We start from the raw sequence: 8,668 nt of genomic DNA, 5'->3' as shown, positions 1-8,668 counted from the left end.
GTAACTGATCGGTTAATACACCAAAAAACTATGTCGTTGACCATAATTATGATTATTTTATCTCATTAAACCTAAATTCATCTAAAACAATATATACTTTTTAAGTAAAATCTGTGGATTTGAACTTGGAGATTTGTTGAATTTAAGACAAATTTGTAATGTTTTTCGCTGATTTTATCTTCTTTTTATAAAAATGTTCATCTATTTTGAAAGAATTCAATTAGTAATATTTCAGAATTAATATGTCAGCACACACTTCAGAATAATCTCTATTATTTTTCATTTCCGTTGAAATTCGATAATGTATACTGCTGAAGGAATAAGATAGTTGTTGAAATGATATTATTACATGGAAAATGTTACTCTTATAATAGATTTAGCTTTTTGGAATTAACATCCTGAATTGATCTGTGTTTACAGTCCATCAACACTTTTCGAAGCACAAACAGTGCTGCTGATTTTTTTAAAATTACCTTGCGAGCTATTATTTGCTACTACAGAGAAAGCAAAAAATGTACATTAATAACAATAATGGTGCGTATTTTACTGCACCAAAAGTAGAAAAAATTTACTAATTGAACCAAAACAATTTCTGATAGGCCTGTGTTGTTTTGCGCCACGAAACGAGGTAAAGGTGTTAATAAATAAATTTATTTTTTAGATTATAATAAGTACTAAAATGCATCTCATTTGTCGTTCAGTAAGACCTCAATCGCAGTCAATCATACACTTTTAATCCAGTTAAATTCAAAGCCTTCTTCGTGTAATTTTTTTCTGAATTTTTAATGTTTGAAAAATATAACTCGCCATAAGCCACAGACTTATTATATCGTATGCTTTTATATAAATATCTACGCTATTCAGTTTAAAGTTGACAATGGCGTTCCACCCTCATGGATCTTATTAAATCTAAGACTCTGAAAACGTAACTTTTTAATACATTTTGAAACAATTATTAACAACTAAATTGAATTAATTAATTAATAAAAAAAAAAAAACTCAAATATTGTTTAAATTGAAATGGCGGAACAATAATTGATCATAAAGCATGCACGGTTCGTTTATCTTAAACAACATAAGTGATAAGAGTAATGATCTGTATTTAAAACAAGAAATGAAAATTGATCATCACCAGGGATTAACTGTATGGACGCTTACAATGTAAATAAATATATCACGAAACACACATTCCAATTCCCCTCTTTAGTTTATTTATGATTGGTTAAGAAGGAAGTAAAGTAACTAGACTTTTTTTACTGAATGTATGACTTATGACTGTTTAGAGATATACATGTATGTTTAAAAGGTAAATGTGGGTATCATATAATAATATGTTTATTGCTACTTTAAAAAACATAAAATATATAACAGAATGTTTGTCTATTTGCATGTCATTGTAACTTTCCCTCCTTGAGCAAGAGGGCCACTTGTCCAATGAGCTATTTAATACTTTATCTTTTGTTTGTTCTATTTTAGTCCGTCCCGTCGACCAACAGCAATAGCTATAATCTTTTGAAACCCTATAATTTATATTGGCTTTAAAAGTGTATCCGATGGCTCCGCAACTTACATTGTCTATTTACTTGAAGAAACGAAAAATTAAGTTTACATTATAAATGAATAAAAAAACTTAAAATTGTCTGTAAAATGATCATTTGTACCCACTTCTTCTGGGATCGATTCCTTAATGATTTTAAACGAAAAAGTTCTGAAGAATCGACTGCGATAAAATACCTTAGGACTTTCAGCGATTTTAAATATTGCATGAAAATTTTACCACCGCTGTTAAATGCGAATGTCTCCCAAGCAATGAGTGGATTAATGATTAAAATTGGGGATTTGTAGAATATATAGAATCATAACGTTCTAATGTGTTTCCTTTGCATGAATATTTTTTTTTTTTAAATCGTATGTAGGGTCATTTGACTAATCCATCGTCTTTCATCGATTCCCAAGTAGACATACATTTGTACATACAAATGTTTATCATATATAAATTGAAAAAAATAGGATACGGTGTGTCAATTATTTGTTGCACAAAATCAATACACGTGAAAAAAGAGAAGCAAAGAAACAGCGCTATTATTGACGTACTTTATCTCAAGGCCACAATAAGGCCTTCAACATAAAGCAAAAACTCTCATCACAGTGCACGGTCCCTATCACCGATTAGAACAGAATAATTTGCTAGATGTCGATCACATAACATATGTGCTTTAAAAAACACAGCTGCGGGATAATATCAATAAATCATTCATTAAATCTAGCAAATAATTCTATATATTAAGTACTGTCATAAATAGCCCGAAAATCCCATTATCAATATGTAAAAAGAACTGTCAGGAATCAGACATACAACCATAAACAAGCAATAAAGACGAACAACAAGGAACAAGATATGGTGAAAATAGCATGACGGTACATGGACGGTACGAAACCAGTTTGGTTTTAAGCACAGTACAGCTACGAACAGGTCAAGCACTAATCTGAAGAATGAAATAATAGGCTGGCACATGATTTTATTGCGAACCCAATGAAAGTTTTCCACAGTGCCATCTCTATCTTGACCAGGTATTTAAACTTTTGCAAGTTCACCTGTCCTATTGAATAGATACAATAGCTATTGTTCTCTGTGTAGTTTATTCTCTGGGACCTTTAAATTTCTTCTAAGAGAAATCTATCATTCATTGATTAAATTACCTGAGTAAAAAAAAATTCTTATATATAGACAAAAATACTGTTTTTATACTCATTAACTGCGTGTGATGATGTAGTTATTCAATATTAATAATATATTTTCATTCAGTTTAATATAAACATTGATTCAATCATAAAAATTTGATTTCTGACAAAACTTTCAACATTGTTCCTTTTAAAAAAAAATGTGTTTGACATGAATAAGAACTTGAAAATAATGATGTTTCAAATTAAGTGTATTCTATAACTAAACAAAAAAAAAATCAAATTTCAATAGGAACATTGATAAAACTTTTGTTAGAAATCAACTTTTTATGATTGAATCAATGTTTATATTAAACTGAATGAAAATATATTATTAATATTGAATAAATACATCAGCACACGCAATTAATGAGTATAAAAAAAGTTTTTTTGTCTATATATAAGAATTTTTTTTTACACAGGTAATTTAATCAATGAATGATAGATTTCTCTTAGAAGAAATTTAAAGGTCCCAGTGAATAAACTACACAGAGAAAAATAGCTATTGTATTCATTCAATAGGACAGGTGAACTTGCAAAAGTTTAAATACCTGGTCAAGATAGAGATGGCACTGTGGAAAACTTTCATTGGGTTTGCAATAAACGCAGGACACACATGCACTATAATAGAAAAAAATGCTAAGGTGTCTACTGTTATTGGCTGGATACTGCTGTTTTAGAACGAAACACTGAAACAACACTTCTTTCATTACAGATTTCATCAAGTCTAAAAAAAAGTCTAATAATTCAACTCAAATGAAATCGTCAGTAATTGTGGGAGGTCAGTAAGTATCTAAAATTGTCAGACAATCAGAAGAAAGAACCATTTTTACTGAATAAGTTAGACTTAGTCTATCATATGTTACTGTAGCTCTTAAACGTGCTCTTGGAAGCTTTGACAATTTACCGAGTTTAAATATGTACATATATATATATATAAGTAATAGTTATACACCGAGGGATAGGTGTGTCTGGATAAGAAACCCCGTCGGCCGGAGGCCGGAGGGGTTTCTTATCCAGACACACCGTATCCCGAGGTGTATAACTAACTTACACCCCATTCTAAACCCTATATTTGTTAACATTGATTATCAAATGAATAAAAAAACCGATAGCATATTTATTGATAATACCAAACCATGATTTATAAGAATTTTTTTTGATTACATGAAACCCCACTAGTAACCTTTCTTTGGTTATTTTCGTTCAAACTTTGACAAGTGAGTATATACTACAAATGTCAAGTTGTTTTGCATATTCCCGTTAAATCCAATGCCAATATGGATCAGAGGGTCAAGGTTGACCGTTTCGTGTATTCTTATTACAAACAAACACTACATCATGTTCCTTGTATGCAGTTGTCAATATGGACGGGTATAAGACGGACGACATTTTGTGGCAAGCGTTGGATTTGGTAGAAGAGACTTAAGATAAAGGCAATATTATAACCCAAAGTACTGACAGGTATCAGTGTAATAAAGGTAATCATAACTGTATTTTATACCTTATGGTTTTATAACCCCCCCCCCCCCCCCCCCCTCTTCTCGAGAATAAACAAACATTCATATTCCAACATACTAAGGGATAGGTGTGACCCGACTACCAGACACGCTCAACATACAAAGAAAGAGATTTAATATTTAGGAACTCCCTTTTTAGGCCGGGGGCAAACGGGGGCTGATCCAGCTGGGGGTTCCCAACTCAACAGAAAAGGGGGGTCCAACAATTCAAATGCATTGATCTTTTTGGGTCCAAACCGCGGAAACCCACGCCAGATCGGCCAATGGGTAACCGGGGGGGGGGGGGGGGGGGGGGGGGGGTCCCGGGAGTTAGAATCCCCATTTTTTTAAAGACCAATGCTTAAGAATAGAGACATATGACTGGAATAAAATAAATTACTTCAAGCAAAAGAGTATTTAAAGGATTATTTTTGTATTCAAAATAGATGCTTAATTCTTTTTTTCGCTATTGGAATTTCCTAAAATGTGTTTTTAATATCTTGAAACAATTTGTAGTAAACACTATTAGTAATTTCTTATGTTCATGCTATTTAAATAATAATCAATTTCTATTGTTACGAATAACAATGGACTTTGTTTGCGGGATGTAGAAGCAGGGGTTTCCAGAAACCCCGCTCGTCACACCCTGTGGTCAAAATCCTTTGTTATTCGTAACAATAGATCTATTCAATTAACACTTGTTTCAGAAATAGAAACTATGAAGTATAAGTAATAGTTATACACCGAGGGATAGGTGTGTCTGGATAAGAAACCCCGTCGGCCGGAGGCCGGAGGGGTTTCTTATCCAGACACGCCGTATCCCGAGGTGTATAACTAACTTACACCCCATTCTAAATTAACCCATTATTTGTTAACATTGATTATTAAATGAAAAAAAAAACCGATAGCATATTTATTGACAATATCAAACCATGATTTATAAGAACTTTTTTTTAATAACATGAAACCCCACTAGTAACCTTTCTTAAGGTATCTTTGTTCAAACTTTGACAAGTGAGTATATTTTACAAATGTCAAAGTTGCTTTGCATATTCCCGTTAACTCCATGTGCTAAAATGGATCAGCGGGTCAAGGTTGACAGTTTCGTGTATTCTTATTACAAACAATAAATACATCATGCTCCTTGTATGCAGTTGTCAATATGGACGGGTATAAGACGGACGACATTTTGTGGCAAGCGTTGGATTTGGTAGAAGAGGCTTAAGATAAAGGCTATATTATAACCCAAAGTACTTACCTGTATCAGTTTAGTAAAGGTAATCATAACTGTATTTTATATCTTACGGTTTTATAACAACCCCCCTCTTCTCAAAATAAACAAACATTCATATTCGGACATACTAAGGGATAGGTGTGACCCGACTATCAGACACGCTCAACATACAAAGATACAGATTTAATATTTAGGAACTCCCTTTTTGGGGGCAAACAGGGGCTGATCCAGCTTTGGGTTCCCAACTCAAGAGAAAAAAAGGGGGGGGGGGGGGGGGGGTCCAACCTTCAAATGCATTGATCTTTTAAATAAAAGTCGGGTCCAAATCGCGGAACCCCCACCACCAGATCGGCCAATGGGTAACCGGGGGAGGGGGGTCCCGGGAGTTAGAATCCCCATTTTTTTTTAAAAGACCAATGCTTTAGAATAGAGACATAAGACTGGGATAAAAAAGATTACCTTCAAGCAAAGAAGTATTTAAAGGATTATTTTTGTATTCAAAATAGATGCTTAATTTTTTTTCGCAATTGGAATTTCCTAAATTGTGTTTTTTTGATATCTTGAAACAATTTGTAGTGAACACTGTTAGTAGTTTCTTATGTTCATGCTATTTAAAAAAAAAATCAATTTCTATTGTTACGAATAACAATGGACTTTGTTTGCGGGATGTAGAAGCAGGGGTTTCCAGAAACCCCGCTCGTCACACCCTGTGGTCAAAATCCTTTGTTATTCGTAACAATAGATCTATTCAATTTACACTTGTTTCAGAAATAGAAACTATGAAGTATAACAATAGAACTGGGGTGTAATTGTTCGGTATTTCAGTTGTTTTAAGTATGCTGTCTTTTCAAGATTTTTATTTATTTGTATGCATCGTTGATATTCCCTTCTTACATCCCAGCTCCTTTGTTCTACCAGGGGTGATCTGAGCCGGATCATCCCTACCAGATCACCCCAGCTTGAGTTTCTTTGTTTTGCATGCTTACCTTTGTTTTGTAACATTTTGGCGGGAATACCTAATCCACAATAAAACTTAGAATTATTTATAGAGAAAAGACACACTTTCAAACTTTATGTAGAAAAAATCCATTGTCTATGCTGGGATTCGAACTCAAGACCTTTAGCATATCAACCCACGACACATACCCCTAGACCAGGACGACTGGATACCAACTCTCAGTAATTTAACATATTTAAAGGAAGCAAGATATTTTCATAAGTGGGGCGAGTTGGCAGACTTTCAGTCAGTGGGATTTTAACCCTTTTCATAAATAAGGCAAGTTGTCAGACTGATTGTTCAATGTGATTTTACCCTTATTCATTATAGTGGGGTGAGTTGTTAAACAAGAGTGGGGCGATTTTTTAGAAAGTGGCGATTTAGTGTGGGCCGATTGGCCAGCGGGGCGAGTTGACATGGTTTCATATTTAAACATCGTGTTCGGGGGACATAAAGGGTATATATTATATAGTAATATATAAAGTATAGTATAATAGTTGTGTGGCGTTCTAAACTATGTTTTATGAATTGTAAATGGTTTTTCGTCTAATCTAAAACAGCTGGGATGTAAAATAGTTATCCCATTCGAACTTGGTGTGTCAGTGTAAGATCACCCTCTGGCCTCCGGCCATCGGGGTGATCTTACACTGATACACCGCGTCCTCATGGGATAACTATTCTTACAATTGATATCACCACTGCATGTATCGAATAGTTTTGGAACGCTCAATATTATGCGTTCTGTTTTGTTAAATTTTATATCTGTTCACCGTAGTATCGGTTTACGAACTAAGTTAATACTTGAAGCGTAGCAGGCTCAGCAGCTGAGGCACTAGTTTCATTATGGTATCATTAAAACTCCTTTGCACCAACTTAATAAGTACAAAAGATAACAAGATTGATTGAAGCTTTACGAGTTTATTATATACAAAACATTAAATCTTCATGGAGGGTAAATCACTAAATCCAACCAGAGTACTATTCACACTATTTGCAGAACCCCTGTTTTTGTGATAAATCGTTTATCACGTAGTAAATTATCTAGGTCTATCATTGCTTTGTTCCGTTTGTTAGTTTATACTGCAACTAGTTGTGTTTATTTCCTAAATATAGTAACAAAGCTATATTTTGTGCAATGTCAATTTTATCATGTATCACTTTTTCCACAATCAGGGGTTCATTTAGGGATAAAAATAAGTTTGAAATTTGTATTACAATTCAAATAGCTAACAATATATTAATTTATGTTGCAGTATAAAAACAATATTAGGTCAATGTCAGAAAAAAATAAACTTTTTTGTATGAGACTGAGAAACTGGGGAAGGGCGAGCCCTTCCCCAGTTTCTCAGCATCATGCAAAAAAGTTTATATTTTTCTGACATTGACCTAATATTGTATATATATATTATGATGATATAACAGACGCATTATGGATGTTATTACATTGTACCCTCAATCAACAATATATGCCCTATTTGTACCTGAAAACTATGATAACATTGTTATTGTGTTTAGTTATTTTGTTGTTTGGTTGCTGTCTCATTGATGTACACCCCTTATTTTATTTTATTCACACGCTAACACACAGACAGAAATAGTTAAAAGCAAATTGAATTACCAGTATTTTGTTTTGTAGCAAGAAAATTACCCCAATTTATCTTTTTTTTTCTGAAAGCACTTATAAGAGCTATTTTCTAATTCTTTATAGTGTATTTTAAAAATCTATCGCTTTATTTTCTTTCTATTCACACACCATTGGTTTCTAGATGTATAATCTTTTACAAAATCTGATAATGTTGCACAACCTCTAGCTTAAAAAAAAACTGAATTTTAATTTTTGTTATATTAAAAAAAGAAAACATAACATAAACTACATGTTGGCAAAGTATATTAAAACATTTTATTGTTTTAAACATAAGAAACCCTATCTACTTTAACGACAATAACTCCTACATGTACAAAAAGTCCACAAAATATTTTCATTAATATGAACATTTTTATGGATATTGTATTTCCTGATCATCTTTGCCCTTGACTTTCAAATCAGAAAAAAAATGTGACATGTAAATGAGTTAAAGACAAATATGGCCTAAAGCGTACTAACATGAGTACATTATAAAATGGAATATTTTTGAGATGATAAAAACATATCAGGACTATTTTTATCATTGTCATAAATATTCTTATGTAAACCATTCAAAGGAAGTGAGTGCAAGA

The sequence above is a fragment of the Mytilus californianus genome, unplaced genomic scaffold (genome assembly GCF_021869535.1).
Source record: "Mytilus californianus isolate M0D057914Y unplaced genomic scaffold, xbMytCali1.0.p SCAF_1, whole genome shotgun sequence".
In the NCBI taxonomy this organism is placed as follows: Eukaryota; Metazoa; Mollusca; class Bivalvia; order Mytilida; family Mytilidae; genus Mytilus; species Mytilus californianus.
The sequence above is the reverse complement of the archived record's forward strand: the minus strand, read 5'-3'. Positions refer to the sequence as shown.